General features: G+C 33.3%; 1 long non-coding RNA gene across 1 annotated transcript; it reads right to left on the bottom strand.

Moving 5' to 3' along the window:
* Window positions 1-8,537: 8,537 nt before the first annotated feature.
* Window positions 8,538-10,937, bottom strand: LOC129320267 (uncharacterized). Its single transcript, XR_008595707.1, has 2 exons — window positions 10,514-10,937; window positions 8,538-10,394 (listed from the first exon to the last, which is right to left on the bottom strand). It is a non-coding gene; the product is annotated as an uncharacterized LOC129320267 (long non-coding RNA).
* Between the last annotated feature and the right edge of the window lie 321 nt (window positions 10,938-11,258).

The following is an 11,258-nucleotide window of genomic DNA, read 5'->3' on the forward strand; positions in this document are numbered from 1 at the left end:
CATGTGTGTGTAAAATTATAGGGTCTGGTCAGAATATATATTTTGGTAGTGATACTTTTCGATTCAAAAAATTTAAAATTTTTAATGTTGCTTAAATAAAATTGAATCTCTTTCATTTATCCAACTATCACCTATGAAATATTAATCTTATTTTATTTATTTAGTGCTGATGGAGAGTCTAAATTGGTAAATTACTTAAGATTTATAATGGTAGTTTAGGATTAAAGGTGGAGTACATTTGAGGTATAATATAGCAGCCAGTGCAATGAAATACCAATGAGGATAACAAAGGAGAGGTGGTGATGACAGGACCGAAGCTGGCCGACAAAGCGACCTCATCCCCCGGGAAATGCGGGAAGCTGCAACAAGCAGTGTAAATGTGTAATGACGATTATACCCTGCGGCGAGCATTTCCCAATTCCATGGTAATAGAATTGGAAGCGCACGACGCAGCCAGCTCCTGTGGGGCCCTCCACATGCTGCCATGTGAGCTCCGTTTTTGTCTTCTTCCTCTCCCCACTATCTTTGTTTTTGTTCTCGGACGGTTTTGCCTTGCCCCCTCTCTCACCACTCGCGTACCCTTTCCGTGCATCTCACTTGCTCTCTTGTCCTTCTTCTGCCAGTGCTCTAACCGCAAGGTGGCATCCACATCCTCATCCATTCTTCAAGCCCGTATGCGAATTTTGAGCTCTTTTGCAAAGCTGACTTGGGACTGCTTTCAAGCCGAAATTCAAACAAAAGTTTGTGCTTTACTCTCCTGTATATATATAATAAATTAGCAGAAGCAGCAGCAATAATGATAATAATAATAATTTTATATCAACATAATTCATCCAGACCCCAATAGTATAGAAGAGTCCAAGACTAGAAGTTTTACTTATTACCCCCTAAACTGTTAAAATGTTTTCAATAAAAAGACCGGAACATACCCAATTATGTTGCTAAGATGTCATTTTTTAATATATTTTATTAGAATTAAGAAAAAAAATTAATTTTTTTAAAGTTAATAAATTCTTAAATTTGCTTATATTAAATATAGATACTTTAATATTATATATATTTTCTCACACTAATATTTATTGAAGGATAAAATAGAAAATTTTTAATGAAAATTTAATGATGTGATTTATAAATAAAAAATATATTATCTGTGCCTTGTAAATAATATGACCACAGGAGTGCATCCCAATAAATATTATCCAATTATAACTTCTGGTTTTATATACTACACATGGTTAAACCCACATCTATTAAAAAACACAGCGAGTCCCAACCATTATAGCTTCTAATTTCCGGCAGTAAAAGGGATAAATGCAGTTTTATCAACCAGTGCTACTAATGTAATTAACAATTAATTTATAATATAAAATATAAATTCTATGCCAATTTGTATTTTTCAAACAAGTGATACAACTCATCCTTTAGATTTCACGAAGCAAATTAAAAACAAAATTCTCTAAACTCACTACAAGGTAAAAATTAAATAATACCTGCATCAGCGCATATTGTTCTACATTTTGTTGAGTGGTTAATTTATTTTGTAATCTTTTTTTTTTATATAGAAGCAATTATACATGTGATCAGCTGAATAGCGTACTAAACGTGCCACGAAGCGCGTGGAATGCAAACTCCGTTGAACAGGATGGCAGATCTCGGCCTCGCAGTGGCAGGCTGGCCGCGACAAACAACTCACGCAGTAATCGTCCAGACAAACAATGTCTGCTTCTATACATGTGTGTGTGTGTGTGTGTGTGTGTATATTTAATAGACAAATTCAGTAGGATAAGAGGTGCAACTCAAAGAGCATTGTAATTACGTATTAACTGTTAACAAAATTCTCATATTATCAGTGGAATTTAATTTCATAACCTCATAGAATAGTTACAAGGTTAGTATTATATTACAATTTCTTTTCCATGAAGTGTGTCCTGGTGAAAATCTACATTAGACTTGCATATGGCTATTGTGATGAATTCATTTCAAAAAAGTTCATGTTAATTAATTAATGATGTCCAGTTCGCATTATTTTTTTAAAAATTGAGCTCAAATGGATCTTGCATTACATATCATAATATATAATATAATATAATTGAATAAAATCACAAAAAATAAAATACAATGCCAAGGAGCAGAAGTAGACTGATTACCATTGAAGAATTCTTTGAAATAAGTAGAAAATCATCCATAGTATGGAACAATTTATAAATGATTTGTTGCCTTTATTTATAATCAAAACGCGATCCTAGCCATCTTTTTGCTAACGAACAATAATCTAAGTGTAATTATATCATTTGTTTATTCTGTTTATCATCGATCTTTTAATCTGAAGACAATCAAATCAAAATTTCATACGATAAGCAGTGGTTTTAATTTTGAGGCTGTCCTTTGTCGTCATTCTATTTAGTCCTTAAGAAATATCTTAGGCAGTGGCCTTTTCGTTGCAATCAACTAGCATTCATCCAAGCATCAAAAAGTATTTGTGCCAGCTATATATTGCTAATCCCTGAGGACCACATGAATATATTTTAATCATATCTTGGAAATAAATTAAGGGAAAGTCTTCGATATTAAGCCTTAGGAGTATATTTAATTTATTTTTCTCTAATCAAATCAAAACAAGTGAATTTTCAAGTGTTGACAATTATTAATAATAAGGGCTTGTTATGAATCACAAGTAATATATAAAAGATCCATGTGTTGATTCAATCAAAAATAGTTACTATTGTTGTTAAGTCCTCGAGTTGACTCCGTGAGTTTATTATTTTTAGCTTATAAAATCATGTTAGCTTGCTCATAAACGCCAACTAGACAACTCAATTAAACTCATGAGTTGACTATTCGAGTTTATCACTTTTATGTTTTTTTACTTATAAAATTATATCAATCTACTCATAAATTTATTGAGCAAAATGGGTATATGTTATGTAGAACTTGATTCATAGAAGGCTAAAAGCAATAGGATCCGATTCAATAAAAAATAAAACTAAAAAAATAAAAGCTAATGTTAAAAAAATAAAGAATATCAAAAATAAGTTTTCCTATTTTGAAATTTCCACGTTGAATATAATAATCTTTAAATGTAGATAGACTTAATTTTAATGATTTATACTTGAATTACATTTAAATTAAATTATAGTTATATTTTATATTTTAATTATTTAATTATATGCTTCTAAAAATTCCTACAAGTTTATGTTTTGAGATTACATACCTGTCATGAGTTCACTTAAACTCATGAGTTTAACAACTTTAAACTCAAGTATATAACTTCTTTTTCATGAATTAAATCAGCAATTTAAAAAGTGAGTTACATTACTCATTGCTTGTAATTAAATAATGTGATGTTAAAAGTGATTATTTCAACATTTTTTTAACTCAATTGATTATCTCAACATTTATGAAGTTTGAAATGTTTTTGCTCGATAATCCGTGATGTGATAAATAAAGGCTAATAGCTAGCCTTTTGGCAAGAAGAAATCAAAGGTTAGAAAACTATTCATTTTTTTAAAAAATCAAAATGCTTAGTTTTTTTTATTTTTATAACAAATGCATCAGATATAATATTTATTTAGTCAGCAGCTGAGGGTATCTTTTTGGGAGACATGTTTCCCACTAAGAATTTAATGGCTATAGCATACTCAGGTTCGAACTGGAAATTTCTGATTAAGAGAGATCAACAATAATGTACAGTATTTGAAAAAAAATCAAAATGAAATAATTAAAGAAAACGCATTCCAACTTTTGACGTGTTCTTACTGGATTAAAAAAAAAAAAAAAGAACGGGACCATGATGTGCCCCAACAAGAGGCAACAGGCACCGTCAGATCCGGCAGGGAGGATATCATGACCGCACAAATATAAACGATATGTTTATTGAAGAGATAGCACCATTAATTTAGGGGTCTAATGGGATCAAACGTAGTCAGCTTTTTAATTAGGGTTCCAGAAAGGCAGGGTTCTGTAATCTGAAATCTTAGGCCCAATATTCTTCTAGGGATTGCTGATCCCAAAATTAAATTAAATTTTCCTTTTTAAAAATTCATTAAAAAACCCTAAATTCTCCTATAAATGCCTCCCTCCCTCCCTTTTCTCCTACACCTAAGCCTCCCTTTCTCCTTCTTCTCTTACCATCTCTCACCCTCTCATTATCTTTAATCCTCCTCCTCCTCCTCCTCTTGAATTAGGGTTTTGATTCTGCCATGAACCTTCCACGCCACTCTCTTAATTATGGCTCTGTCTGTATTCTTCCACAGCTTTCTTGAACTGCATCGAAGAGCAAGCTTCTTTACATGCATGCCGAATCGTCTTCTCTGCGGTTCAATAAAGCTGTGGGAAGATACAGATAGGGTCAACGACGAACTTTCCAACTTTGGATTAGATTCTGCTTCAGAATCTCCAAGCCGTGCTGTGTAATTCTCGCATCGGTTCAGATCGTTCTCAGATTCGATATTATACTTTTCTGAATCTTATCAGAATTATACGATGCACGTTAGTTCCTCCACAGATTCATGGCGATGAACTGGTGATTTATACATTGCCAGAATATATTGGCCTCTTCTTCTTCTTCTTCTTCAAACTAAGAGTAATAGAAATACACGAAAGGGAAAATTTCGAATGATGTTTTGTTTGTGTCAAATTCATCTCTCTTCCTTTTCCTCTTTTACCTGGAAAATGTTGGAGGGATGCCTATTTTGTTTTGAATGCACATGACAAACATGTTGTGATATGCGTTGTCTGGATGTATGATGGGATTTTTTTTATTTTTTTATTATCTATCTATCTATATATGTCTCTTTAATTGCGGTCTGTGTCGAATCAAGTTTATCATTATATTCCTGTGCTAGCTGTTAATTTCCAGGATTTAAAATCTTTCCCCTATACTCTCTCTTCAATATATAACTTTTTCCTTTTGTTTTAAAGCGTCCCCCATGTGTAGCCTCCATTGCAGGCAAAAGTTAGAATTAATGGCGGATCAAAGGTCATCATTTTAGTCTTGTATATACGAACATGTCTCACTTAATTCTTTAAACCCTTCGATCTGTTCTTTGTGTTGTTAATTTCAGTCGACAAGCTCACAGGTGGTTCAGTAATTAAATATTCATATTCTAGCCTGCACAGATTCATCAGCACACACATTATTGTTAGCTTGTTTCTATTAATTAATCAATTATTCATCTTACATTCTCACACTTTCACCGTTTTCATAAACTCATCATTCTTATAATTTACAGTAACTATAAAAAAAAAAATTGATGGTACATTGTTCAGATTCATCCTGGTGAGCTATATGAAGATATTGTTTTTAAAATATCTGCAGGTCACAATAAAGACTTCCCATTTTTTCTTTTTTGTGAAGTGACATTTTTCTTTTTAATTTCATCAGTTTGGCGATGGATAGGCGATGGACCACAGAGGTGTGACCATACTATGCCTTTATCTCTGTTGTTTGAAGCTTCATCCAATAACAGCTTATATATGAAAGCCTTTAAGCCAATTGGTTAGTGATGCTAGAGTGTTAGGTGAAAGCTTTTATGGAAAAGAATAACCATAAGGAAGCCCCTAACAATTCACTCAGAAATCTGTACCATGCTTGTTTTTTTCCTCTCCATTAAAGAAACCAACACACACACACACACATGCCCCCAGAAAATATGCAGATCAGAAAGAAGCAGCACTCAACTTCTGGATGAAAATTAGGGTTTACTATCCTTTCCCTTTTTAAGTTACACAATTTTCCAGATTCAAGGAATTAGATGATGATCCACCTGCAAGTACTGTTTCTTTTGATTATCAACTGTTTTTACTATTTATTTTGATTTCAACTAATTAAGATTCAAATTTGAACCCTTAGCTCTCGAGATGACTGGTATTAACTAGAGAATCCATATTCCCTAAAGTCATAAGGAATATAATAAAGATCGAATGAGTGTAAGAAATGAGAGTGGAATCATCAGTCTATTTTGTTCCTATGCATGAAATTACCAGTGAATTAGGGTTTTTTTAATCATTTTGAATTATACTTGTTCAATTTCTTCTCGTGAGGGCATTTGAAACAGTAAACAATCGTTTTCCTGTTGAATATATAATACAAAGGGAGAGAACCAATAAATGAAAACCTCTTTTCTTTTTGAAATGATAATGGAAAAAAAGTCATATGACCCATGTCACTTTAATTGCAAGGATCAGCATCCTAATGTAACCCACTAATCTAACATACAGGCTGATTTGTTCCTGATTTAATGGCTTTGCTAGTTTATTTTCTGTTTCTGACAAATTCTTTTTAACTTCTTGATTATGATGTTTCTGCTTTACTATTTTTTTTTCCCTTTCCCTCCTTGGTCTCTTGATCTATTATTTATTTATATTCTAACTTTAATTCTTTAATACTTTAAAGAGTGAGAGCCTCCCACTACTTTCTCAATATGGTTTTCTCTATAATTATTTATCTGTCTTAAATAGTTAAACGTTTATGGGATTGAACTGATAATGCGGGTTAAGTGAATACAGTGCATAAATTTGTAGTCAAATAATGTTGTTTTGTCTGATTCTTGGTCAATATAATTAAATATAGAGGCTCTAATTTTCCTTGGAGAAAGATAAAAACTGCTAAAGTTAGATTTCCTTGTGCTTTGTGATGCGGGGAGGGTGGGAGATCAGTGAAAAAGAGTTAAACAGCAGATAAATTAATTTATGTGCCAATTAATAGACAATCCTCTCGATCTTTACGCATTTTGTGAATTATAATAACATTACTCAGTACATAGACCTTCATTGATTTTATCTAGAAGGGAAAGTTCAGCATCGATTGGCTAAGAATTCTGATCAACCTAGCCAGCTCTCTAAACTATGCTATACATGACAGTGATGAACACATCCGTCTCTGGACAAGACAGTAATTTCCCCGAGATGTAGCAGATTCAACCCTACATTCCCCCCCCCCTCTATATAATATAAGCTACATGTGATTGAATTTTATATTTTGATGGTTTTGATGTGAATTGATTCATTTAAAAATAATTTATATTTTTTTATTATTAAAAATTGACTCACCAAGATTAGGATTCCAGATTTAAAGAATATTTATAAAAAAACTTACAGATCATCGATTAAAAAATTTTTACATCAGTAACGAGATTTAGATTAATAATTTTGTGAAGTTGATCAAATTTTTATCAACTGGATCAACTTTCAATTGGTAAAAACTTGCATTGATTAATAAGGTTGAAAATGTATTATGTGGAAGAGGTTTTACTCTAATACCTACCATTCATTTTATAAATTTTCTTCCAAAAAGGACAAGAAAGAAAGAGAAGCAAGAGCATATATACTGATGGTAATCAAGGAATAATATAATAGACTAGGTCCAATGGATATTTGGATTGGTTCCTCTTTTCTATTTTTATTTTTAATGAAATTAAATACATACATACATACATATATATATGCACAATTGAAAACTGTTGGCTATATATATAATTTTCCGTGATGGGTGAAGGATGGATTTGCTTTTGTTGTTTGTTGAGGCACTTTCACATCAGAAAAGGAAAAGTGTTACCATTATCATCTGGCGTCCTCTTTGTTCATCAGTTTTCTTACGTCAATACCATACCCTACACTTCATGGCTGGCCTTCCTGTTCCTTCTCTTTCATTCGAAGTACTCACTATATATATATATATATGACTCATCTATTTTCTGCCTTTCTCTGCTATCACGAGTTGCAGTATATGACCTGAATTTGAACTTTCAAGCTCACTGCACTGTCCTTCGTTAGTGCAGATCATTAGTACTGAGTCGTCAAGGTTAACTTGTTTAAAAGGCTATCATCTATGACTACGGCTTTAAGCCTTTAAAGGACACACACACACACACACACAGAGTATATATGATTTTAATATTTATTACAGTGGCTGGCAAGATGTCGATGTGTGAATTAGCCTTTTTGATGCTGATCAGGACTTGAAGAAAAAAAGGAAGGAAAATGAAGTGGGGTCGTGCATTCATGTTCTGAATAGTAGAACACACATACACAAACTGCTTTGGATGATAATTAAGTTTCATTTAACCTTATGTGCTACCTATATAGCTATATTGTCTTGGACTCCAAGATTCGTCCTTATAGGGAAATTAAAAAAAGATGCTCCTTGCTGATGATGTATATTTGCGTGGATTTTTTTTTTTTTGAAAAAAGCCATTAAGTGTATATACCTACACACACACAAATGCAAAGGAGTTATATATTATAATTATGTCCTGCATTGTGAAACCTAAATCTTTTAAATGCGGTTTAAATAAGACAAAATTCAACGCTGATGAAACTAACTAGATGTATAATCTATTTCGAGCTGCATACCTTATAATTAACTTACATAAATTGACATGTTCCTAATCTCTTCCTTAAATACTTTCATACGGGTGTGGATACACAATATAAGCAATGACATATGAAATTAAAATCCTCTTTGTTTCGACATATAACCCTACGGCCTTATAAATCTACATTTTTGGGTTTACTAACGTAAAAAGGTACTCCAGAAATAATGAGTGACATCTTTTACTCTATATATTGCATTGCGTGGCACACCTATAATGTTTGCAGAACAGATACTTGTACAAGAGTTAATCACAAGTAGTAAACTGTGTTTCTTCTTTCTGAAAAACAAAAGCTGGGGATTCAAACTATGGTCTCAAAAAGCAAGTAAAGAATAATTCCGTACTATGAAACATGGCTCAGAATTCAGATCTTTTAAGCCTTTTTTTTTCCTTCTTACTTCTCCTCCTGCCACAACATTCATACAATGTTGTGTCACAGTTCAAAAACTGAGATTCATGTGATTCTCAGTTGAGGTTTCGTGTGTCTGTGTTCAAACCTCCCACTATTTCCCATCTGCGCCCCAAAAATTTGAGGGAAAAAATATGTAAAAGTTAGCCTAATATATGGCACTTCACTGTTACTGCATAATGCATATAAACACACGCATACAAAGAGTACTATATAATAATCATATCTTAGGAAGCTCGGAAACGTGGCCATGCCTCTCTGTCGAGCGTCTGATTTTTTAACCTGATTTTTGGTGGACCAACCCCCTCTGCACAAGTTGTTGTATTCCCTTTGGCTAAACCTTCAAATTGTAAAACTTTATGCTTTACGATTTGGTAAAGGTGCTATTTTGGGTTAATCTTATTTTCTCCATATATCTGTTTCTTCATTTATATAGCTATAACTCTATACCATATCGCGGAGCTTCTTTTGACTTCAATGGCAAGATTTCTGGTGCTGAATACTATCCATTGCATATATATAAACTGAATTGAAACATGAACATGAGAATAAGAACCAAAATAATCTGCTGACATCAACATGTCAATTATATGCAGAAGTAATTAACCAGCTCATTAAACAAATAATTTGATGATTAATTAATAAAAAATATTGCTTCTAATTAAGTTGTTTTAACCTAATTATTCATTTGGAATTGGATTTGGCTGTAAAATTGAAAGATCTAAGGTGAGTTCTAAAATTGTCAATCAAAGAAGAATATGTGGTTGTATGAGTTATTGAAAGATACATGAGGAATGGAAAGGGAGTAGTCAATATCCAGTATCAGTAAAACTGAGATGCCTTGAACTTATGTGTAAAATGGAGAAAAGGATTGAAAACCTACCTTTAGTGACAACAAAGAGTCATAAATTACAGTGATTTCAGCACCAAGTTGGCTACGTAGAGAGAAAGAGACAGGCGGACACACAGAGGGAGAGGGGAGCAGAGAAAGAGGTTAAAATGTGAAATGTGAGAGGGAAAATTGAAAAATGATGTCAGGTGGGAGAGAAGAGGGAGTGGTTTAAAAAAAAAAATGATGTCACATGGTGACAAAGGCTAACCTTTTTCACAGAAATGTAGGAAGAGAGATATGGATTCGCCTTCACTAAAAGGCCCAACACTAAGAAACTTTCATCATTTATAAATGTCCTCCTTTGGGAATCTTCTTTCTTCTTTCTCTCTGCTACTCTTCTGCGCCATTATTTTTATTACTACTACTACTACTATTATTATTATTAATTCAAACAGCAATTCTCTGTAACTTTTCTTTTTCACCACTTCAAATCTACCAGATTCTCGTTACGACTTTTCACCATAAAATTCTACAACAATTACTATACCCCTGCATGGCTCAAATAATTAACAACGTGTTTCTTCCTCATCACTTGTAATAATTAACACTAAACTATTGTTTTTCAGCTTTCAGGATCCAAGACCCAAACAGAAATCTATTCAATCTATGCAAATTGACAGCCGTACCTTCGTTTTCCTTCGTTGAAATCGGAAGAGATTTGATGTACATTTTTCCGGTACACCGGTTCTATTTTTTTCTTTTTGGGTCCTGCGTTCTCTTCCTTAAGGAGAGAAAGAGACAGAGAGGAGAGAGAAGGAAAACGATTGGATTTAGATCGATCTTGCCAGAGAGACAGTAATTGAAGCACAGATTAACAGAGGAGTTAAGATAATTAATTACCGCATATGAGATATAATGAATCAGAGTCGGCGAGAGGATAAGGATAACAAAAAGAGCAACTCGGGAATTCACCGTACGCCGTTGTCGTCGCGGTTCGTCGGAAATTCTGCAACTCTCTCGATCTTCACAGCACAGAAAATGGAAAAACAAAAAAAAAAACAAAAGAAAGCCTGAATCGCCATGTTATCCCACAGCTTTCTTGAACTCCTAGGGTTTCCAATCTGCGAGTTAAGACGCTCAAGAAGTTCAAGAAAGCTGTGGAAAAGCATGACCAGGACTTGAACGAAGAATTGACCCTCAGATCTCGTCATATACGGAGAAGGAGGAGGAGGAGGAGGCGAAGTAGAACAGAGAATATAGTAAATAAGAGTGAGCGAGAAATTATAAGGCCATGCCCATACAAAGCTAGCTAGCTATCTATTTATCTAGCTCTCATGGACCACTCTACCATTTATAAATCGATCTACCAGCTTTATAGAGAGAGAAGGCTGTGAAAAAGAGCGAGTATAACTGTAGCCTTAATTCTTTTCTTCTTCTTCTTCTTTTTTTTTTTCTATCTTTTTTAAATTAACCACTCAGAATTCAAAAGTCATATTAAACTAAGACTAATCCGTATCAAACGGGTTAAAACTACACGAGCGTCAAGGCTCTCCCGACAGATATACCCAAAACTTGAATACGAACTAACAATGAGAAGCAAAGTTCTCTCAACAGTTACCTAAAGCTCGAATTTGAACTATGCTGG

This window comes from Prosopis cineraria, unplaced genomic scaffold (assembly GCF_029017545.1).
Source record: "Prosopis cineraria cultivar Desert tree isolate PC_DT_omini unplaced genomic scaffold, ASM2901754v1 PC9, whole genome shotgun sequence".
NCBI lineage: Eukaryota > Viridiplantae > Streptophyta > Magnoliopsida > Fabales > Fabaceae > Prosopis > Prosopis cineraria.